The 25606-nt window shown below is 34.7% G+C and overlaps 1 pseudogene; it reads left to right on the plus strand.

The window, feature by feature from the left end:
* Positions 1-11390: 11390 nt before the first annotated feature.
* On the plus strand, positions 11391-11991 carry LOC143602565 (putative ripening-related protein 1; annotated as a pseudogene).
* Positions 11992-25606: the final 13615 nt, after the last annotated feature.

A 25606-nucleotide genomic window follows, 5' to 3' on the forward strand; every position in this document is an offset into this window, starting at 1 on the left:
CAAGTGTATTATATAAAATAGTGAAATTAAAACGTCGTGAGATTTTAAATAATTGGTATTGTAAAATGATAGTTCCAAAATGAACGGGATCATTACAAAAATAAAATTCTTATGAAATCTTGTACATATACTTTTAAAACAATTTAAATTTATGAAATGAGTATTTACTTGAAAATTTAAGGTAAAATTTATCATAAAACCTTTTTCTCTCTTTTTTTTGTAGAACGAAACTTATGTGATAAGAATTTTGTTTATAAAAGTCTAAATGAACAAAGATGATATATTAAAAGTCGTTATAAATAGTTCAAAATATAGGTATTATATATAAATATATATATATTACTTACATTGAAGAGATCATGATAAATAAATTTTTATAACAAAAATCATGGTGAAATCAAAGTGATTAAATTTGTTTAAAAAAAAACTTTACCATGTGAATCAAAACATATTAGATTGATTCATACCGGTTAAATAGAAATTGTATAAATGAGAATTTTGTGATGAGAATTTATATGACAAAGTAAAAAGGAAAAATTGTTTAAATCTTTAAAATTTGTAAATAATGTCTTAAGATTTAAAGGCGGAAAAATCGTGCATGAACTACCATGACTTGATATTCCAACACTAAAACCTTTTTACAAAAGCACCTTGTTGGAATCTAAACATGTGCACGTACCACCGCGTCTTTTTCATGTTTTTGACTCAAATAACGATTGTAACAAATATAATAAATCGGAATACATCGTCATGTCAAACCACTATGGTTCTATTGTTTTAACACCGAAAATTAGGATGGCGACCGGAACGCTCGCATTCGACTACTTAAAGTGGTCGTCTCATATAAGACCATCTTTAAGGAGATTTGAAACAACGGGATCCAAGTTAAGCTCGTGATCCATAAAACACAATAAAAACTATTTTTTTTTGCGGTAAGGTAAGGATACCATATATTATTATGAAAATGCATGTATGTGTATATATAAAATTAAACAAAAGTAAGGTAAGGATACCTTAGTATGTTTCGAGTGTTTGTGTATATATATACGATTTGATGAAATAAATAAGTATATAAATAAACAAGTGATTGTCCAATCAAGTAGAGTAAACACGTATAAACAACAAGTATAAGGACCCTAAAGTAAAAACTATACTAGGTCGTTATGTCAAACCACCTATCTTATAGTCTTGTGGCTCTGATACCAATCTATCACACCCCGATTAAAGACGGCGGAACATGCCGGGGTGCAACGTGATTGGATAAATACAGAAAACACTATTTAAAGTGACAATATTTAATCAACTCATTTTATTTCATAAATCAATAAACAACACATCTCGTTCATACAAACAAATAGAATTCAAATAAACAATTCTATTGTTCGTTTTACTAATATCCTAATAGTCTTGGTAACGTTTTTCGTCAAGTCCTCGAGTCAACAAAAGTCAAACCTATAACATTTCATAAAATAAAGTTTGTCAACACAAAGGTTGGTGAGAAATTCATAAGTTTGAGCATATAAGTATATAGTAATAAAAAGCCACAAAACTTATATACGAAATAATAAATTAAAGCAATAACTTGGATAAATAGATATCGCTAATAGATTTATGTTAGCGACACCTAGCTATAAGGGGATGTCAAATAGTCTAGGATTTTATAGTTATCGTTAATTGCATTACGTTAACGACACCTTGCTATAAGGGGATGCCAAATAGTCTAGGATTTATAGATCAACCAACTAAAAGCGATAAACACATAGGCATATAATCATAGAACACCAAATCGAGCAATTATTTAAGTAAAGTATACAATAACGTTTGTGTTTTAAGATTCAAGTATAAAGCATTTAATTTGAATAAGTATGAAATGTCACCCCACAACGAAAGATGGAAAACGGGGTATGAAAGTACTCACGTTCAAGTAATAAACTTGAAAGGTTGGTAATTTGAAGATTTGCCGGAACGACGGGTTTAATGTATGGAGCCTAAATAAAAGAAAGTCTTGGATTTAGAAAGGTTGTCTTGAAGATATTTAAATAAAATAATTGTTTTAAAAAGTAAACAATTAAAGTTCAAGGTTTAAAATGTATCTATTTAAGAATTTATAATAATAACCCTTTAAAAATGTAAGTTTGCTCGAAACCGAGTTAAAGTATCTAACCTTAATATTTACTTAACCTATGTTAAGTAATAAGGTGGGAGGAATGCAAAAACGCAAGTTCCTTTGGGATAAAATACTAAAACGGGTCTTAACGAGTGTTTCGGGTTGTTAGTTCGGGTCTTGATAATTGGTCAAAACCAAAGTCAACTTTCCAAAGTAGTAAATGTTATGAGGTAACTCAATAAAACTTATAAAACTTAACCAAGTATGTAGTTCTATTGTTTTAGAACTAACAACGCACGTTAAGAGAGTGTTCGGTTTTGTCGGTCCAAACTATGTTATGAGATCAAGTTGGATCCAACATTTCCAAGTACTTAAGAAAATAATTAAAATCAATTTGTAAACTATTTTTAAAGAAATATACAAGTCTTGATAGCTAAAAACACACTTGTGCGTCTTAAGCGAGTAAAAATCGGATTGGTTCGGTTTCCATATCACAATGCGTTCCTTGATGGTCTCCACATGCCCAAATAACCAAGAACTTGTACAAATGAATTTAGAAACTTAAATTTAACATGAAGCATGTTTAAAACAATTATTTAACAAAACTAGTAACAAGTTCGGCTCACGGTTTGGACTATTTACGGTTAAACCGAGGTTAGTCTCTACAAACCCCCACCATGTAACTTCATACATATGATAAACAAACTAAAAAGAGCATAAGTTAAACAAGATTAATATGTGCAACAAGTTATGTGTGTGTATATATATCAAGAACACGAAGTCCTCCATGAAGCCTTGCCTTACGAGGTCCGAAACTTAACCAACCGGAGTCGGAGAAGTAACTACCAAAGGTAACAAGGGGTGTGTATTATATATATGTTGTGCCACCATAAACAAATATAAATAAGACTACATAAGCTAATTAGAATGAAAGATTAAACTTGGTTTGATATTTGGAAGTCTAACCTTCTAGAACACATAAATAAACAACCTTGGATCTAAGAAGAATTTATAGAGAATTTGGAGATGTAGCAAGTGTAAAAATTAAGGAGATGGGTGTGTATATATAGGGTAAGGGTCAAAGCTTCTTTGAAAAGTCCTCTTTTATGTTTACATGCAAATTGGTTGGTTAAACAAACAAGCAAAACACAAAACAACAAGAAAAACTAATATATGCAGACCTGAGGCCGCCACCCGCGACCCCCTGCCTCTTGGTGGACTCGCGGCGCGGCGTCTCCTAGGGGGTGGGGTTGGCCAGCTCGTCTTGCGTTGTTCGTTAGGCGTCTGGAAGTTCGTTTTTGATGTATTTTAGTCGTATTAAAGCTGTTTTCGAATCCGTAAAAAGGGTTTTTCAAATTGAACTAGTGGGAATGATTTAGTAACATAAAATCCAATATTTTATATATTTGGAATGTTCGGGATATAAATCGGGTCGGTTTACATGATAAACGAATACACAAATGAATACGAATAGAACTCGAAATTGACGAATGCTACAACAATGCTCTAATGACATGATTAAAATCGTAATTAAACGGGTTCATTCGGTTTAACAAGTTTGTGGCATGATTATTAACTTGATTATTTTATATGGGTTTACATATTGTGTGTGGCCATGTTATTAAGACTAGGGAACTTCTAATATTGTTTTATGCAAATAATGTATACAAAAATAACAATCATATCTTGTAAAACTTATAAATAGCTACATGTTGGTTGGATTTAGGAAGGGTGAGATGCAGGGAAGCATTATTTCAATCCATGAGAATAAAGAGGTTGTTTCTGGAGATAATTTAGGCTTCAACACAAAGAGTTGTACAAGATGGGTGATCTCTTGATAAGCCTATACTTGACAACAAAAAAAAAATACATAAACTCTTTACGAGCAAAGCAACAATATTGATGTTACGAGTGATGTGATATAATGTAACACCCCGGCTTAAGCGGAAACGCCTGAGTGTGACGTAAAGATTGCTCAAAACACATGTGACACTATTAAGTGACAATATTATCATTACTTAAATTAAAAGTCAAGTATAAAAGTTTGTAACAAGAAATACAGGAAAAACAAGAACAATTTAACAACTTGTCCATTTATTTAAAATACCCTAAGTTTTAATGTCTTCTCTGAGTACCATAATCTAATAACGGTACTTGTAGTGCATATATAAAATAAATTCAACCAAATTAATAGCTGGTGAGTTCACACAAATTTTGATATAAATATATAAAAACCATACAATTCGATGAAACTCGTGAAATAATGCGCAAGTAAGGGTCCTTTCCAGTTAGTAACAACCAGCGTACTTAGATCAGGGGGGGTCCCTTTTTCATTCGAAACAAAACGGTCATTAAGTGAATAGGGGGCGTATGCTCATACTTATTGAGGAAAGGAAACCACGTGCAAGTAAGTTTTGAGCAAGTAATCAAGTAAACACACAAGTTCCATGATATGAATTGTAGTTTTGTAAATGAATAAGCAAACAATTGATTTGATAGGATATATATATGCTAGCCCAAAATATTTAAAAGAGTAAAACAAAGGGGTGTGAGAAACTCACATGTTAAAGTAAGCGAGTAAAAAAGAACTATACGTTTAAGCGAGCTGAACCGAACGAGTTCGATTCGACGAGCGGTCCCGGAAGAAGAACTTAGATAAAAAAAGAGGAAATCTTGAACTTCACGATTTGACTTCATAAATCAAAGTAAGTGAAATCACCAAAGTGAGAGAATAGCAACAACCTTTTGTAAATTGAGTTGTGAGAAAATGAGAAGGAATGGAGCTTTATTTATAAGTGAATTGAGATAGAGGTGTTTCAGTTGAATTAAATTGGTCAAAATACTTAATGGATCATGAATATCATTCAAAGATTCTATATGGTTATAAAAATTAAGTTGTAACATACAAATACTATTCAAACAAATTTATTATCATCATAAAGAATTTTTGACCAAAATTTTAATGTAGTAGGAAAGTATTTTTCTATCTTAAAAAAATAACTTCAGGTAAAAATAAACGAGACATAATTAAATTAAAAGGATGTATTTTAGTTATGTATCAAATATGTTATTTATGTGATATTTGAATAAAGAAAAATAATGAGTGTTATAATTTTTATTCATATATATTAGTAACGATTAATATAATTAAATAACTTTGGGAAAGGAAAATTGTTACATATGAAATATGTATCATATGGGTATATGTATAACTAACCGAATTTCAACGAATAATAAAACGGGTTGGTTTAATAAATACAATACAAATAATAGAAACTGACGAATGTCACATGAAATACATAAGATATCTGAAACGAAAGTGGATATATATATATATATATATATATATATATATATATATATATATATATATATATATATATATATATATAGGATTAGGATCATGTGAGAACTATTTTGAAATTGAGAACTTTGAGAACCATTTTAGACCACAAAAAACACTCCTTTTAACAAAAATTAAAAAAAAATGAAAAAAAATATCGGTTTAACAAAATTGTATACGTATGTATAATACTTATTTTTTAAATTTTATACATGTTTTTATACACATATGTACAATTCAAGTTAAATGATAATGTACATATGTGCACATTACGTAACTTGAGATTCATTTAAATTATACACATGTGTAAAATACGAAGTTTTTTTTAATGAAACCGGGATGAAATATAAGAATTTTGGTTTTTTACTTTTTAAAGTTTTTGTTTATTTTTGGTTCATGATTTTTTTGAATATCTTCTTAGAAATTTTTTTTGTGGCTCAAAATAGTTCTCAAAGTTCTCAATTTATAAAGGGTTCTCTTAGGATCCTTACCATATAAAATAAAAAGACAGACTTTTGTAAAAAGTGTAGGAAACGATCTGAACCATTGGATTAAGTATAATAGATAAGGTTAATTTTGTCCACATTGTTTGCATTATTTTAGGAATCAAATTATTAAGTTAATTATAAGATCTTGATCAACAAGACAAGCATATAAACCACTTTTTTAAACCAAAAATGTTAATTTATATATATTGCCGTTGATTGTATTTGCACATACACTCTACACATGATTATTATATGATTATTATATTGATATAAGAATAAAAATTATCCCTAAATCCAATCAGTTATCTCTTTCATTTCAAAACATCAACCGATCATCTCGTCTTCCACTTTCTCCGACGATCTCCATTCTTGGCTTCCTCGGCTCCGCCGCAATCGTCTTCTAGATCCCTAATTTTAACACAGATCCACACAAAATCACTGTATTACACCGATCTGTTAATTATCATATGCTTGAATTTAGAATTTAAATAATGATTTGTTATCAATTAAGTTTGTTGATTACTTAATTATATCGGGTTTTTGTATGAGGCGGCGTACAATACGGCAAAGAGGAGCATCGGAGCAGCTTCCATGGACGTGATGAGATCTAAATTGGTGACGAAATCGATTTTTGTGATTTAGTTCTTGAATATTATGAACACATTAAAAAAATAGGTGTGTTTTTGTTCTTGTTTTTTTTGGTGTTATGTTAAATTTGAATTAGAATTTGGCGTCGTGTTTTAAAACACACTGAAATATAGATTTTGATGTCGTGTTTTTGTTCTTCGTGGTCGTCTTCTTGATGCTGATGTTTTAAATCCGCCTATACCATACAAATGTGTTTTAGTTCTTCGTGTTCTTGATGTTGTGTATTAGATTTGGATAAAAAGCTGGTGTTGTATTTAAATTTTGATTAAAACTTGATCTAAAACACGGTGTAATATAGATTTTGATGTCCATGTTGTTGTGTTTTAATTTGTATTTAAATGTGATAATCATAGATTGATAATAGTTTCAAATATAATATAACACACTAGATGATTATACCCTTTAACACACCTTTCTAGGCCTTTAAAATAAAACATACTCATATTTCAGTCAACTTTTCATCTTGATCATTGATTGGTAAGATCCAACCATCCAGATTTCTTCATACACTTTTTAGACACTCTCATCTTTTTATAATAACCCTTTCAGATATATATATATATATATATATATATATAATTTAAAATGAGTCGAGTTTTCGGGTTTGAAAATTAACGAATGTTCCATATTACTCGAATACAAATTTATTGTAGATAAATGATATTAGCTAATTAGCAAACCTAACAATGGACGTGAACCAAATTATATAATCCATCCATCATATTAAAAGTGTCCACATTTCCAATTTTATTTGTCCCATTACAATGTTCACTTTCAAAATTTATTAGCCAATTTTCAAGTTTACCTTTAAACACACACAACTAACATTTATTAAACAATATTTATTGACCCAATTTCCAAGGACATTATTGTCATTTGTCAAGCAAAAAAAACAATAATTTAATCTACCTTAAACTTTGTGTTTTTCAAACTAAGACACTTTGACCGGGACGGAGGGAGTAATACGTTACATGTCTTATGTAACGGTACAAAATCTATATCAGATAATAAGTTAAGAGTGTTTTGCGCTCCCATGTTCAACACCAAAATGCAACTTGCGACTGCCACAGCCAACCTATGACTGAAATGTCGAGGCAGAACCTTCCCTCATCGTGTATCATGGCGGGTTATCTTTTGATCCGTCACATAGCGCGACGAAGGAAGAAAAAAATCAGAAATTTGATTTTTGACATCTTTAGCCCCTGAACTTTGATTTAATACGATATTGAACCGAAATAAGCTAACTTAAGTTTTGTTAACCAGGTAAACATGCCATAACAATATAAAATGAGATAAACATAAAATATATTCAATAAATATGTGATTTCATAAATATGAATAATTCGAATAATAAATATGATGTCACACCCCAACATAAGGTGGAAATGCCGGGGCGTTTACTTATTGCTCACAGCTCTCAAGGTATTATCATGCAATAATTAAAATGATGATATTTATTAATTAAATTCAAATATTCCAACAAGATTCAAATCAAAGTACAACTCATTTGAACACACAATGAATACATATCTAAGTCTTGGTTATAATTCTTTAAACTTAATTCTTCACTAAGTCTTCACCAAATCATGTAACTAGTTCAAACAATAACCTTCATATGTGTATAAAAAAAGAAAGGTTTGTTAACAACACATGTTGAGTGACTAAAACACCAGTTTAAGACACTAAAATAATAATATATAATAGGTAAAGAAAAATGCAAACTGTCCATGTGAGATAAGAAATTTAATAACATATAAACAAATCACAAATATAAAGATAGGGCTAAACCGTTACCGTGCGTCGGGCATTGGTTACCAAAGATGAGTTGTCAGTAAGCTCGATGTCAGATGAACTGGAAGATGGCTACTATGACGATCGTATAATCATACTATAATGAGAATATGTTGGACCTCTCCGAAATGTATTCAAATAAAGCAAATAGCAAGTTAGGCGTTAATTGATATACACACAAGGATTAAACAGTTGCGGTTTTGAATACTAGATAACAGATAAATACCATAAATACGTATATGTCCCCAAAAGATTTAAGATAAGTAAAAAATGGGAGTGATTACTCACCTTGATGATTAAGCGAATAAACCGAGAGAATGCTTAAACGAGTAAAGTTCACGCGATGAGTTATTTGACCCAAAAAGACCTGAGGCATATACATAAGAAAATAGAGTCAAAATCGAGAACATAGCCGGTGGAATCAATTCAAATGGATGTATAGAACTCCGGTTATGAGATTTTCAGCAAATAAGCGAGCAGGTACTGACCAAAATCTGAACAGCGAGTTGGGAGTCGGGTTTTAGTCAGTACATTCAAAATTTCAAAACAAACAAAAAAGTTTTCTGACCCAAAAACTAATTTTGAACAGAAAATAGAGAAATCGAATAGTCAATATTGTTGACTATTTTCCCCTTAAACGGGACGGAGTCCAATTGACATGGTAAATCCCCTCAATAATATAAATTGATTGAGGGCTTTTGTAAAAGAGATAAAATCTTATAATATTAAAGAAGGCAACTTACCCAAACGAGGATTGGAACTAAGAGAAATTTATGGTCAACGAGGTCTTGAAGCTTGAAAGTCAACGACAGCTTGAAGAACTTGATTAATCTTGAAGAAACCGGCAATGGAGAAGGGAAATTTCGACGGATAGGGGAAGGATGGCTGGACTTCAGTAGTTTTTAGAGTTTAAAGGTGTTTTTTTATTAAATATTGAGTGTTATAATGCATTTATGAAGACATCCACTCGATTAGGAAACAAAATAAACTATTAATGAGAAAATATGGTATAATAACTAACCAAATTCGGTTTGGAAAACAAGAAAACGAATTAGTATGTTTTACAACATTAATATAGATATCTTAGAGCATAAGTTTCGTTAGTTTAGTCATAAATATGCAAAACTAGTCCTTGTACTTCCACAAATGCGATTTTTAGCCGTTTTAAGCGATTTTAAAGATTTTTATGCATAGTTTAACGAATTTGAAAGTTATATGAATATAAAATAAGTATAACAATGTTAAATATTAATAAATATAAGATTTTAATAATTTAATATCCGAAATATATTCCCGAGTCGGGTAAACGATTACGAATTCAAATATTAAAGAACCCGAGTTGTTGCAGATCCCATATCTAGGTTACTCTAATTTTTACTAATTTCACAATTATTTTTTAAACTAGAAAGAAAAACAGATTTAACCTCTGTAAGCGAGTAAGCCACAAGTAAACAGATTGATATTTACTTTAAAGAGCTATCGTAGCGTTTACTTAATAAATTGTTAAAACTGATGGGTTTTGTGTTGGGTTAACCGACATGTATTTTTAACAAACTAACGGGTATACCCGATTCCTGATTGATAATTACCCGATAAATACCCGACGTGTTTGGGATGGGTTTTTATAGTCGTGTCCGGGTCTGGGAATACCTAGGCCCGTCCCAATTGCCATCTCTAATTATTACCCAAAATTGTAGTTGCTCACTTAACATGTGTTGTTGACAGAATATATGATTTTTACGTATACTACAGGTCACATCCTGGGATGATTGAAAGTTTAAAGATCATTTAGTTTTGGACCGTAGGTTTTAATAATAACAAGACAATCGTTGGTTTTCTTTGGTTGATGTAATAGACATGTTTGTTTGGTTTTATAAATCTTTGTACACTTTGATTTGTAATTAATGAGACGATTAAATACTGTCACTTAATAAATTTGTGTCTTTTATCTATGTTATGAATCATAGTCGCACCCCGGCATATTCCGTTGTAGGTTGGAGTGCGACAACAAATGTTTATAACATCAAATAGGGATGCAAACCGGAGGGTTATAATCTTTTCACATGAATTGGAACATATTACTAACATTCTAATGACGTATGGGCTCAAGCTGCGTCAGTTTGCATACGCCAAGGGGCCATAAGCCATAAAATATAATTGGGGGTTGCAAGCTGCGTTTTAATATTACCACATAGATGAAAAACATACTTAAACTCTTATAAAAAAATAAATTTCTACTTCGAAAACAACATTTATGGAATTTTTTTTGATCGATCAACGTATATGTAAATTTGAACTTTTATATTAAAAAATTTACATGTCACGTCATAGTGATCTTAGTTATAAGATTCAAACAATGTTTTCTTGTGAAAGTAGCCTTGTTCCCCTCCACGTAAACAAAACTTTTTGTTATTTACTTATTTTTTTAATTCTTTTTGGATATATTCAACCGAGTTCTACATAAATCACCTTATTTGAGTTTGAAATCTAAATAATGGTATTCTCCTTCGTTTGAATCAGACCGGATCCCAGAAAGTTCATACATAATTCTTGTCACGTGCGTAATTAAAATCTGGTATATTACCTTACATCGCGCTTAACCTATCTAGTATTTGCCAACTAAGCATGGAATCATTTTACAACATATGATTGAGACTTTTAATTTGTTCATACAATACAAACAAATATATTGAAATTTAATGTAATTTTACTTAAATAACAACATAATAAAATATTGCATTCCCACATTTATTCGAGTATTGCCGTATAAAAAAGAGAATAAGATTCATGAATCAAATTTTCAACTTATTTATCACAAAACACATTTTTCTATGTTTGATGATACAAACTAATGGTATTTTTTAAATTGACATAGTAAATTTAACCAAGTTTCATCCAAATCTAAAAAAATTTAACCATTCAGGCACATGTTGACAAAAACCTCATCACTATATAATCAGTTCCATCCACCTAAAGTCTTCATATCAAATATTATTAACATATGAAGATATTAATGAAACAAACAACTATCTTCCTAGTTATCTTTTCCTTGTTTCTAATATTATTCATATCATGCATTGATGCTCAATCTTGCCACCCGACTGGAAAGCTTAGAGGTAAACAACCGCCACATGGGAAATGTGTGAATGACCCAGATTGTTGCAAACCGGGCAAGTTTTACGAGACATACACATGCTCTCCTCGTGTCACTAAACATACAAAGGCAAAAATGACTATAAACAACTTTGAGAAGGGAGGGGACGGCGGAGGGCCATCTGAGTGTGACAACAAGTACCACTCAAATAACACGCCAGTTGTGGCATTGTCCACCGGGTGGTACAATAAAGGGAAAAGGTGTCACAAGTTTATTAATATATAGTACAAGGGAAAGAGTGTCAAAGCTAAGGTGGTTGATGAGTGTGACTCGACCCTAGGATGTGATGAAGAGCATGGTTTTCAGCCACCATGCCCTATAATGTTGTGGACGGGTCTAAAGCTGTATGGGAGGCCCTTGGGATACCTAAGAGCGACTGGGGTGAAGCGGAAGTTACTTGGTCAGATGCATAGTCATGCTTGAAATTTAAAACCAATTCAATAAATGTAGTTCGAGAGGGTCACTATAGTGAATAAAGTAACCCTTACATCAATAAGGAAAGTCGAACTATTGTGTGCTAATATTTCCTTTAAGGGAATTGTAAACAATTTTGTAATCTTTTTTTCTCTATTTCACTTTGGTTTTGTTGAATCTAATACTCCTGGAAGATTGTGGTGTGTAAAAGCTAAAGTATTAATTGGATTAACCAAATAATCAAACTAAGTGAACTAAACCAAAAGTAAATAGTTTGGATGCTAGTTTTAGGTTTATGAAAATTTTGAATTTGCTTTTTCACAAAAAATTGAACCGACTTAACTAGTCTTAATGGAAATCAAATGATGTTTGGTAGGCCAACGGACGCAATTTCGTCTCTAAGACTCCTTTAAAATTTCGTGGCTAAGGATGAGTAAAAAACAGGGTTCTACAATCACGACTTTAGTTATACTAGTACACTTTCCATTACATCAATTAATCATTTTGTAGTCTTTTTAGGTTTTAATACAAAATTTTATAAAATATGCATAATTTTTTTTACAATTATAGGCCTCTCGAGAGATTGGGCCTGAGTCAGTCCCCCTCCTAACGGGGCCTACCAAAGAACGAAGTTTTGGCTAGTAACTGAATTTGAACTGAACCACACTGTAAGTTATGGCATGCTTTTTCTTTGGTTTCATGAAATCAAACCAAACCAACTTAACTCTCATTATATTTAACTTGTTTGGTTTCATGAAATTAAACCAAACCAAACCAACTTAACTCTCCTAATATGTAAAATTCACCCAGCATGTAATAGGGATGTATTGGCAATAAGTTATTAACAATGTTAAGTACTAGTATTATTCATAAATATATTATTGAAAAGGAAACAAATTCGGTGAATTTTATGGTTTAATTAATCTCATAGTCAGCACCACATGTTCCCTAGCATATATTATTTAACATCTTGTGGTTAAGTACATATATGATATTAATATAGTTGAGAACCTAAGACGATAGGTTTAACATATATATTACATATTTGATATTAGTGTATTTAATATGTATGTTGTTATTAAGGCAATATTAACACTTATTTGATTTTGTAATACCTTAGGCGAGTTTTTAACGTGGAACCACCTTGTGAAAGATCAAGAGCTCAGAATGGGCGTGAATCACACAAGCTTCTAAGACTTAACCATTTTATGTGAAATATCTATGGGTTAATGTTTTCAATACATTGTAAAGATGTCCTTTAAGGTTGGAAACTGTTGTTTTATACTTAAGTAATTAATTAATATTCTAAATATTTGATGTCGTAGATGTCGAAAGAAATTTTTGGGACCATATTTTCCACATTAAGGCGTATATTTTAGAGTCATTCTCTAACTTAGGGTGTTACAAGATGAGATTTTTCCTCCACAATTTATAGGTCCATACCTTCAATATAATGCTGAAGTGGATCACAACCAACAAGGTATTGTTGATGATGAACTTGTTAGGGCCATAGACCAAGATGATACTAACGATGTGGAAGAAGGACCTAAGGACTCTAATTTTATAGTGGATCAAGATAACATAGACGAGGCTGTGGCAGTTGACATGGATGATTTTAAATACTACTGAAGAAACCTCTAAGGATGATAGCCAAGATTAAGGTTATCTAGAACGTGATAGATTACTTTAATAGCAAAGATGATGATAATGATCCTTCACTTAAAAGAGCCATGAAAAAGGTTAGGAAAAATAAGAAACATTAAATGTTTCAAATATCCCGTTTTGTGTTGATCAACATATTAGTAACAAAGAATAATTCGAAGCTCTAGTCAAAAGGCATGCTCTGGGAAGACTGTGAAAATTGATGTTGAGAGGGAATATAATCCAACTAGTTTAATAAGATAGTTTAAAAGAATCTACTTGTTTGGGTGCTTTAAAGGAAGGTTTTAGGTGTAGTTGAAGATGATTATGACTTATATCTAATTGCGTATTAATGTGATGGTGTGGTATGAAAAGTTGTTAAGTGTTTCAAAAGAGTTTTGCTTCACACAAAGTCAGGTTTTAAATTTATAAAATGATTTTTATCTTAACTAGACCAAACACAAATATACAAGTGTACCTATCATATATGTAGTATAGTGTGGCTAAGAACCAGGTATCGATCCACGAACACACTTGTTTGATTTTTACTACTAAATCGCCGTTTTTACTTTAACCAGAAGTAAACATCATAGTAGTTTTGGTTTATAAATTTCAAAGGAATTTTAAATACATAAATAAAAGACAATATTTTTGGGTTTTTATTTTTTTATAGATATAATCAAGGATTAATGTAACATCACGAAAATATCGGATTAAAAATACCAAGTATTCAAACCACAAGGACCAAACTTGAAATTCAGAAAATTTAGACCAATTGTGATACGCGATGGATCAGAAGTCAACCCATCGTGTGACATTCGTCAATTTCGGGTCTCGATTTGTACTCGTTTTGTAATATTTTATTATGTAAAGTGGCCCGTTTTGTATACCTAAGCTTATGATATAATCAAAATGATGGATTTTATGTTACAATATTGTTTTACACTTGTTGGGTCTTGAAAACATCATTTTCAGTCCTTAAAACGTGTAAAAATCACTTAAAACGAACTCCGGGGACCAAATCTGTCATTTTTGAAAATTTGGAAAGTCTTGATCAACCCCATCGCGCTACGTGATGAGGGATACCCACTGTGGTCGCGTATCGCGACAGCTGCAGCAACCCGTTATTTTGTTGTTTTGTGTTTTGTTTTGATCCATTTTGAATGCTAACTCTATATATTTACACCCATGTTTGACCCAAATCATTTCCCTATATATACACCACCATTTCCGTTTATTTTCCCCTGCTACATCTCTAAATTCTCTCTCAAACTTCAAAGATTCAAGGTTGTTATTTATGTGTTCTTGAAGGTTTGACTTCTAAAAGTCAAGCTGTGTTTAATCTTTCATTCTAATTAACTTATATAGTCTTAATAATACTTGAATATGGTGGTACAACATATATATAATATGCACCCCTTTTTACCTTTGGTAGTTACTTCTCCGATTCCGGTCGGTGAGGTTTCGGACCTTGTAAGGCAAGGCTTCATGGAGGATTTTCGAGTCCTTGATATATATATATATATATATATATATATATATATATATATATAACTTGTTTATACATATTAATCATGCTAAACTTCTGCTCATTTTAGTTTGTTTGTCATTTTTACAAGTTCCATGGTTATGGGTTTGAAGAGTCTAACTTCGGTTTAACCGTAACTAGCTCTAAACCGTAAACCAAACTTTGTTTACTAGTTTTTGTTAAATAGTTATTTAAACATGTTTAATGTTAGATCTCAGTTTAAAAAAATCATTTTTATGAGTTCTATGGTTATGGGTGTGTAAAATCTTACCTCGGTCTTGACCCGAACCAAGATCCTAACCGAAAACCGAACTTTTGTTTAAAGACTTTATTGTTAACTTTTTGGTTGTAAAACTTAAGTATTTTCATTTGTACATTATTATATAAGTTCTTTGATATTTGGGCATGTGGAAACCATCTATTAACTTATTGTGAGATGGAAACCGAACCAAACCGAACTACACCGATTTTCACTCGTTTAAGGCACACAAGTGTGTTTTTAGCTACCATGACTTGTATAAATATTTAAAAATACTTTATAAACTGATTTTAATTATTTTCTTAAGTACTTGGAAATGTTGGATCCAACTTGATCTCATAACAAAGTTTGGACCGACAAAACCGAACACTCGCTTAACATGCGTTGTTAGTTCTAAAACAATAGAACTACATACTTTGTTAAGTCATATTAAGTTTTAATTGAGTTGTCTCATAACATTAATTATTTTGGAAAGTTGACTTTGGGTTTAACCAATTATCAAGACCCGAACCAACAACCCGAACCCTCGTTAAAAACCGTTTTAGTATCTTTATTCTAAAGGGACTTGCATTTTTTACTAGGGACTTGCATTCTTGCATTTTTACACACCTTATTACTTAACATAGGTTGAGTAAATATTAAGGTTAGATACTTTAACCCGGTTTCGAGCAAACATACATTTTTAAAGGGTTATTATTATAAATTTATTAATAGTTACATTTTTAAAACTTGAACTTTACTTGTTTATATTTCTCAACATTTATTTTATTTAAAGACCTTCAAAACAACCTTTTAATTCAAGACTTTCTTTTATTTAGGCTTTGCTCGTTAAATCCGTCATTCCGGTTAAACTCCAAATCATCCATCTTTCAAGTTTATTACTTGAACGTGAAAATGCTGAAGGGTACCGATTTCGTGGCTTGGAAGGATCGATTTGAACAATATGTTAAATATCAAGATGCTAAGATGTGGGTATGCATTCAAGATAGATACATTCCACCAACAGCTCTGTTTGAGGGTCGTGAACAAATAAAGAAATACAATAAGATGGAAGAAGAAGAAAAGAAGATGTATGAGGCTGAAAGCAAAGCTCATGCTGCGATAACAATGGCTCTTCCACAAGAGATTCTTCACACCTTCAGGAAATATAAAACCGCCAGAGAGCTATGGGAAGCGCTTGAAAATCGATATGAAGGTAATGTGGGGATACGTGCGTCCAAGATTAAGCTACTCAAAACCCAATTCTCGGTGTTCAAGTATTTGAAGAATGAGTCACTTGATGATATCATCACAAGGTATTACCACTTGATGACCGAACTCAGAAACTATTCAATTGACTATAAAGAAGAAGAGATCGTAGAAAAACTTCTTGATGCTCTCCCACCGAAATGGGAAATGTACACTGTCTTGATGAGAGAAGATAAAGAGTTTGCCAACATTGACTTGGAAACTGCAGTCAATAAACTACGAACTTTTGAACTGAACATGGTTCGAAAAGAGACACCAACTGATCAGGTTCAGGATCCGGGAATGTATGGTGCGAAAGTTACTACGAGTTCAAGTTCAAAGTCAGAATCATCTGCTTACTACTCAAAGGGAGAACCGAGCTCTAACTCAACTCAAGATGGTCATGTAACTCTCAACATGGATGGTGATGTGTGTTTCGTAGCTGGTGGAACAAATTCTTCTAAACCTCAAGCAACAACTGGTAGTTTTTCCTCAAATGTTCCGAACAACAACTACTCTCAGATGCCCATGAGTGTTAAGTCTGCTGAACAGCAGTTTGCTCTCTATGCATCTTTCATAGCTTCTTACGAAAATTACATCAAAGGTAAAATTGTTGACCCTGCTACCTTAGACGAAGACTATGATCAGATCGATGCTGATGATCTGGAAGAGATGGACCTGCAGTGGCAGATGGCGATGATTGTAAGAAGAGTTAAGAGGTTTATGAAGAAGACTGGTAGAAAGTTCGTTGGCGAGAGACCAGGTTTTGATAAGTCAAAGGTTCGGTGTTATAACTGTCAACAGAATGGCCACTTTGCTAAAGAATGCACGAATGAAAGAGTAGAACGTAGTCAGAACAGGCCAGCACAACCGAATGGGGGAAGTAATGAGAATAGGGCGATGGTATCCAGACAGAACGGGGGATACAATTGGAATCTGGAGGTTGAGGAAGTGTTCGAACAGGCCAACTTGGTTAACATCGAAACTAAAGGAAACGGCAGAGAGACAAGAGAAGATCAAGCTTATATGGCAGAGGTGAATGATCAGCTCTCTGAGGTAAGTTCTGAACTCCCTTGTATGCAATGTGAAAATTTGTCTGAACAATTGAAAACATTAACTGATCAGTTTGTTAGTTTGGACTCTCAATTTAAAACGTTAAAAGAAGATCATTATTACACTAAAACTAGAGAAAATAGTTATTCAGTAAAGATTAAGGCTAGTGAAAAAGATATCAGAAGTCTTAAAGCAAGTCTTGCTGAAAAAATACAAGTAATTGATCTTAGCTATGAAGTGTTAGAAGAGAAAACCAAACTAATTGCTGAAAGGGATAAACAGATAGCTGATTACCAGGTGAAAGTGGTGGAACTAAACAGAAAGCTTGAGCAATTTAGAAATTCCTCTGCAATACTTGATCACCTCGTAAGTGATCAACGTTCCCCAGTTAAAAGGGGAGGAATTGGATATTCTGAAGTTCCACCACCTTATAATCATAACTATACTTATGATCCTAGTAATCAGAAATCCGTTGATGTTGAGATAAGTCAGACAGTTCCTGTCAAAGTTTCAATTAAAAAACCTGAATCGAGTAAAAAGGAAACGAGTAAGCCTGTTTCGAGTGTTAAGATTTCTGTTCCAAGTTCTGTCTCATCAAATTCGGACCAGACATCCGAATCTAGTGAGACAAAAGAAGAGGTAGTGTTACTAAGACGTGGGGAGGAATTTAAACCTACTGAAAAGAATTCCCCTCTAAACCCGTATGTCCCCACATATGTTAGGCAAACGGGTAGTAATGCAACCTCAACATCTGAAACAACTGTTGAGACGAAGGTTGAACACAGGAGCTGTTTCAGATGCAATCAAATAGGACACCTGATTGCTGATTGCCCTCTGAATCAGAGATTCAGAGGTATGAGGCCTCCGAAAACTGAGAATAGAGCTAACAGTAATTACTATAATGGTAAGAATGCAAACTCATCAAAGTTCAGATATTGGACTAATCCAGGTTTTCAAATAAATCGATCTCAGTTTTTCCCTGTTAACAACCAAACCACTGGTTATAATTCATTTAATTCACGAAGGTTTGGATGGCCTCATAGTCAATCTACAAGAAGGTATCCTTTTATGACTTACAGAAATCATTCTAATACTAACTTTGGACAGCCAAAGTATGGGATGCCTTTTAACAGATTTAATCGACCCAAGACCAATAGGTCTTGGGTCCCCAGATTTTAATCCTTTGCTTTAATCGTGCAGGAACAGTTGAACAGGGATGCAAACAATCTATGGGTTGTGGATAGCGGTTGTTCCCGGCACATGACTGGTAATAAGAATTTGTTACAAGAATGGAAACCTGTTCAGGGAGGTAGAGTAAGTTTTGCTGGAGAGAGTGGTGGTAGAATTACTGGAATTGGGACGGTGACTAATGGTAAAATGAAGTTAGAAAATGTGAATTTCGTTGAAGAGCTGAAGCATAATTTACTGAGTGTGTCTCAGATCTGTGACAAAGATTACACTGTGCATTTTACCAAAAATGAAGCAATTGTACTGTATCCTGGTTTCAAGATACCAGAGGCATGGATAGTAATGAAGGCTCCAAGGGAAAAGAATACATATGTTATGGACATGAGGTCGACTGAGATGGCAACAGAAGAATCATGTCTTCTGTCAAAAGAAACTGAATCGGAGTCCGAGTTATGGCATCGAAGAATGAGGCATATACATCTTCGAAAAATGAACTACATTGTCAAGAATGGGCTGGTGCTGGGTGTTCCCTTGAAAAATTTCAACTTTGAAGACCAATGTCTATCGTGCAAGAAGGGAAAGCAACACAAGAAATCTCATCACACCAATAAGGTTAATTCAATAGTCAGTACCCTAGACCTACTTCACATGCGGCCTCGTGAATGTAAAGAGTCTAGGTGGAACATCATACTGCTTGGTAATAACTGATGATTACTCTCGATATTCTTGGGTATACTTTCTAAAAATAAAAGATGAAACGGTTCAGTTGGTAATTAACTTGATTACCAAGGTTGAGAATATTGTGGGGAGAAAGGTAAAGTACATCAGGAGTGATAATGGAACAGAGTTCAAAAACTATCAGATGGAGATGTTTTGCTTACAGAAAGGGATAGACCACCAGTACAGCGCCCCGTATACTCCGCAACAAAATGGGGTGGCTGAGAGTAAGAACAGGACGCTAATTGAAGGGGCCAGAACCATGCTGGCTGATGCTAAACTTCCTGTGGTGTTCTGGGCTGAAGCTGTTGCAACAGCCTGTTATATCCTTAATCGAGTTTTAACTGTTAAAAGATTAAATAAAACATGTTATGAACTTATGCATGGTAGAAAGCCTAACTTGAATGGTCTCGAACCATTCGGGTCCCCATGTTCGATATTAAAGACAAACTCAAAATTTGGTGAGAAAGCCGACGAAGGTATTTTAGTCGGATATGTTGTTGGGACACCCAACAGACGAGTCTTTAATCTATCGACCAACAAGGTTGAGGTGGTGTGTAACACTGACATCACAAGTTACAAACCACCAAAACCAAGCACGGGACCCGCTGAAGCTTTCGACTATGATAAGCTTTTTAAATCTTTTAACATGCCTTACTTGGATTGTGCAGAAGTTGATGAGAGAATTGCTACGCAGATTCTTTATGATGAGGAAGAAAATTTTGTGCAACGACCACAGTACGATGAATGTCAACCTTCCTCGTCAACTACTGTCGATACCCCTACTGCCTCTATAGAAGACGAATTATTCAATCCTTTTCACTCTCAACAACAATCGCCCATTGATGAACTATCTTCGAACCTGGAAGACAATCTGCAAGTCAGTTCGGTTCCGACTACTGGAGTTCACAGAAATCACCCTTGAGAGAACGTGATAGGTGATCTGTCCGACGGTGTACAAACAAGACGAAGCTTGAATGAGCACACTTGTGTTTACACAAGCATTAAAGAAACGGGTATCATTAACGAATGCTTGTACACCTGCTTCATTAGCCAGATTGAACCAAAGAACTATCAAATGGCTCTAAAAGACAGCTCGTGGGTCGAAGCCATGCAAGAAGAGTTAGCCCAGTTCAAGAAGATGGAGCTATGGAATTTGGTTTCAAAACCGAAGAATGTGCATGCGATTGGCACCAAATGGGTTTTCAAATATAAGAGAGATGAGAAAGGGATAATAATCAGGAACAAGGCAAGGCTGGTTGTAAAAGGCTTTAATCAGCAAGAAGGAATCGACTACAATGAAGTGTTGGCTCCTGTGGCGAGATTGGAAGCGATTCGTTTGTTTTTGGCATTTGTTGCACACAAGGAGATGAAGGTGTTCCAGTTAGACGTGAAAATTACGTTTCTTAACGGCAAAGTCGATGAGGTTGTGTACGTTGAGCAACCTCCGGGTTTTCTCGACCCAGACTTTCCTGATCACGTGTACAAGCTAAGTAAAGCGCTATATGGGGTACATCAGGCCCCTCGTGCCTGGTATGCAACTTTATCCGATTACTTGCTTGAGAATGGGTTTGAAAGGGGAAAGATCGACAGCACACTGTTCGTTAAGAGAAAAGGAGGAGACTTTCTTCTGGTTCAAGTCTACGTGGACGACATTATCTTTGCTGCATCAAGAGTCGCCATGTGTCAGGAATTTGAAGAAGTCACGAAGAAGAGGTTTGAAATGAGTGCAATGGGTGAACCAACTTTCTTTCTAGGATTGCAGGTTGATCAGAAGAAGGATGGGATGTTCATCCATCAGACTAAATATGTCCAAGATGTTCTCAAACGCTTCAAGATGGAGGACATCACTCCATTTGACACTCCAGTCTGCGTCAATCACAAATTGGGTGCTGATTCAGACAGTGATGCAGACGTGGACCCCACCCAATATCGAGCAATAATAGGTTCTTTATTGTATGTAACTGCATCTAGACCTGATATTATGTTTTCAGTTTGTCTTTGTGCTCGTTTTCAGGCAAACCCAAAGGAATCACACATGAAGGGTGTAAAGAGGATATTGCGGTATCTCAAAGGCAAGCCTAAGCTGGGGTTGTGGTACACGAAAGGGGGAGACTTGGAGTTGGTCGCTTACACGGATTCTGACTATGGTGGATGCAATCAGAATCGGAAGTCAACAACAGGTGGATGCCACTTCCTTGGAGGCAGATTAGTGTCATGGCAGTGCAAGAAGCAGACCTCAGTCACCATCTCTACCTGTGAAGCAGAGTACATGGCAGCATCGAACTGCTGCTCCCAGGTTCTGTGGATACAACAGCAATTGCGCGATTACGGTCTGAATTTCACTCATACTCCTATTTGCATAGATAACACTGCTGCTATCTCAGTAACTAACAATCCCGTAAAGCATAGCAAAACTAAACACATTGACATCCGTCATCATTTTATACGGGATTGTGCTGAGAAGAAACTAATAATGCTAGAAAAGGTTGATTCGTTAGATAATTTCGCTGATTTGTTTACTAAAGCGTTTGACAGAACTCGTTTTCAAAACCTTGTTGAGCTTAATGGGATGATCAATCCCGAGTAACCGTATTTCTTGTTTTTACTTAAAAAAAAAAAAAAAAGTCGCTATCGCTTAGAATTATGTCGGTTGCTTCAGTTTGAAGGACATATCTTCGGATGTGTTTGGTCCTCACTTCTACCAGTAGATTATGAGGATAGCCATTAACCAACTGACTGAAAGTGACCGGGGCGGTTTATGATGTGTTTTTATTCTTTCGCTGAAAATTAGTCGTTCATACTTAGTTAGAAGGACACATACTCGTATGTGGTCGGTCTAGCTGATCCATTGGATCCTCAGGATAGCCGTTTACCTGAAGACTTTGACTTGATCAGGGCGATAGAATTTAAAATATTTTTAAGGGAGATGAAATAATTTTTCAAGTCTACTACTTCGTAAGAAGTATCTTTACTATGTTTAAAAGAAAATTGATCCAACCTTAGAAAGTGATAGACAAACTAATTCTGTGTGCTTAACTAGTGAAGTTATTAGGCCTAAAAGACTTTAGAACAGTCATTGTATGTCATGGTAGCCTTTTATGGTGCGTAAAAGTAGAAGTGATACTAACTAACTCTCCTCGATTTTAAGTGGAAACTCATTAAGAGTTGTGCATGTCTTCATATATATCTTTCCGAATGATAGGCTGAAAAGCGATTACCCAGTCATACACGAGCCCGTGAGTGTTCTGATTCCCGAGAAGATAGTGTGTCAAGAAACTGCAGTGATCCAGATTCGGGACTTGCAGTAGTCTACTGTTTACGGCTATGGAAATGTTTTAAAAAAAAATTATTATTTAAGCCTTCTGAAGTCTATTATGTTGTACTTATCAATCAAGAGGCAAGACCGAGAACGAGATGAATATCGAGATGTATTTACAGCTTAATCAGACACTACGGGTCGAGGTCAACTCGGGGTGACTTGGGGAAAGCCAAATACGTTTTGAGAATAGATAGGAGACATCACATTCTCTGATGTGTTGCCCATTTATATTTTGAGCTTAATTGAACCTAACCCATATCACAGAAGCATTGAAAACCATACTAAGTTATTTACCTGCTTACAACCTGTTTCTTTATGTCATAATACAGCTGAACATGGATCTGTGTGACAGTCACTTAATTAGTATGATTCCTGTTCGGATCTTTTCTAAAACGTGGTAGTCCCTGTCGAGACTGAAATTTGATCCCGTGTACTTTATTTCTAAATTTTATTCTACTTATGTCGTTTTATGATTTTATACCTGGTTACTTGGTCTTTGATCGTATCATTTAACTCTTTAAAGGAAGTTTTAAAAGTTAATTGCAAAATGTTCAAATTATAAGGGTTTGTTTTGTAAAGTTTAATATAGGCGAAGTTGTTTAAACAGGCGAAGTTATGGGATAGGCGAAGTTAACCCTAACTTCGCCTGTATAACTTTGACCCTATATAAAGGATTTTTCTGGTCAAACACTTTATTATTTTCATAAACCAGCGAACTTAGTATCATTATCATTACCGTCAAGCGAAGTTACCTTCTGATTCATTTAGTGTTATCTTTCTTCGATTTCAATCCGTGTTCAAGGTGTGTAGTGTCGTTATAACTTATAATCTTTGTCAATGACGGTAATCAAAGTTTATTTTGATCCGATTTGTGACCCATCTATACAAACTTTCAACACCCGCTTTTCAAACATGTAATAACGTGGTCGTAATCAACTTGATTGTCCTGATCTACTTAAAAACATGTTTTGTAGAGTCCTCAATCTCCAAATTCATCAAATACACCTCGTTTGGCCGTCTAATCTGTTGCCGCTTCAGATTCAGGCGAAGTTACAGTTTAGGCGAAGTTATCCTTAACTTCGCCTAACGCTTAACTTCGCCTGTTGATTTAATTATTTAACAAAACAAGAGGCGAAGTTGTGTTCAAGCGAAGTTTTCATTAACTTCGCCTGACCCTTTATATTATTATATTACCTGTTATCAGGCGAAGTTGTAGTAAAGGCGAAGTTATTCACAACTTCGCCCTTTCCCTAACTTCGCCTATACAGAAACAATCATAACTTCACTCATGGTAAAAGGCGAAGTTGTGATTTGCTTCGACGTTTCTCTAACTTAGACAGTTTGTGTTGCAGATATGGCAGCTGTAGCGGGAGCCGGTGGTGCCGGTGGTGACGAAGGTGGAGACAACAATCGTCAGTTTTTCCCGGGGCATAACATGTACATAACTTTGAACCCGGATGCGAGTGGTGTTGATGATTTTCGCGAGATCATCACGTTTCTTATCCGCTCGCGTATCTTCCATGCTATTACTACAACACTGCCTATCTCTTTGCCAAACATAGAAGATTTCTGGCAGACAGTTGAATATGATTGCAGAGTCGAGCCCCCAGTTATGCGTGCAACGGTTAACAATCAGATAGTGCAGTTCTCGTCAGAACAGATACGGGTTGCTTTGCAGTTTGGGGATGAAACGAGAGATGATCCTACAGACTTCGTGGCTCCATTCAGAGATGGTGCGTTTTTAAGAATGGGCTATTCTGGTCCATTGGGGGATACTCAGAAACGTAAGGGGTTTTTATTAGACCAATGGCGCTTTCTCATGCACGTGATGATCATGTGTATGTCGGGGAGAAAGGCTGGTACAAATGGAATTGGTGCGACCATGCAGTCGGCAATGACTGCACTGACTTACAACAAGCGTTATAGCTTCAGTCAGATGGTGTTCTACGAGATAGACCGTCAAAGACGAGCGGTGGCGCGTGAGAGGTTCTTGATGTATCCAAGATTCCTACAAATGATCTTGAATCACGTGGCTCCCACGTTACCTCAGCGCCGTCTGATTCGGTATGTGGAAAGTGTCAGCAAGCGAATCTTCGCCCAATGCAGATCATCAAGTGCTAGAAGTAAACCTGAGCTCCGTCCTTATCATACTCCATTATTTGGGTACTTGATCAACCCAAAGTATGTTGCAGCTCGTGGGGATGAGTTTCGGGATCCAGCACCACAACAGGCTGAAGCACCTCAACCACCACCTGTGATACAGCAAGCTTTACCTGCTGCTCCTATTGTGGCACCGGAGGAACATGTAGACCTTGAAGCTGCGTTTGGCGGTCAAGGATTTTTCGATATGGAACGTGTTGATCCAGAGGGAGAGGTACAGGTCTCGGTTGCACGAGTTTCTAGTGTGGATGTGTCTAGGGCAGCTACTACTGTGACTGATACGGAAAGAACTGATTCTGATTCTTTGAATGATGATGTGGCTGAAGCTAGACAGATTTTGATCTATCAAGAAAGAATTCATGGGAAGAGAAAAAGAGACACCGATGACAGTGATTCGGATTTTGAGGAAGATTTACATCGGTTGATTCGTAGAGCGAGAAGGGAAAGAGCGGGTGCAGGTTCGGGAGCTGGTGAGAGCTCAAGGGTGGTTCGTTTTTCTTCACCCGCACTGTCTGGTATGACTATGGTCCCTACATCATTGACAGTTACTGGGTCGGTCACCTCGG

This window comes from Bidens hawaiensis, unplaced genomic scaffold (assembly GCF_021521415.1).
Source record: "Bidens hawaiensis isolate Kalapana, Puna unplaced genomic scaffold, B.hawaiensis_p1.1 tig00059167_1, whole genome shotgun sequence".
In the NCBI taxonomy this organism is placed as follows: Eukaryota; Viridiplantae; Streptophyta; class Magnoliopsida; order Asterales; family Asteraceae; genus Bidens; species Bidens hawaiensis.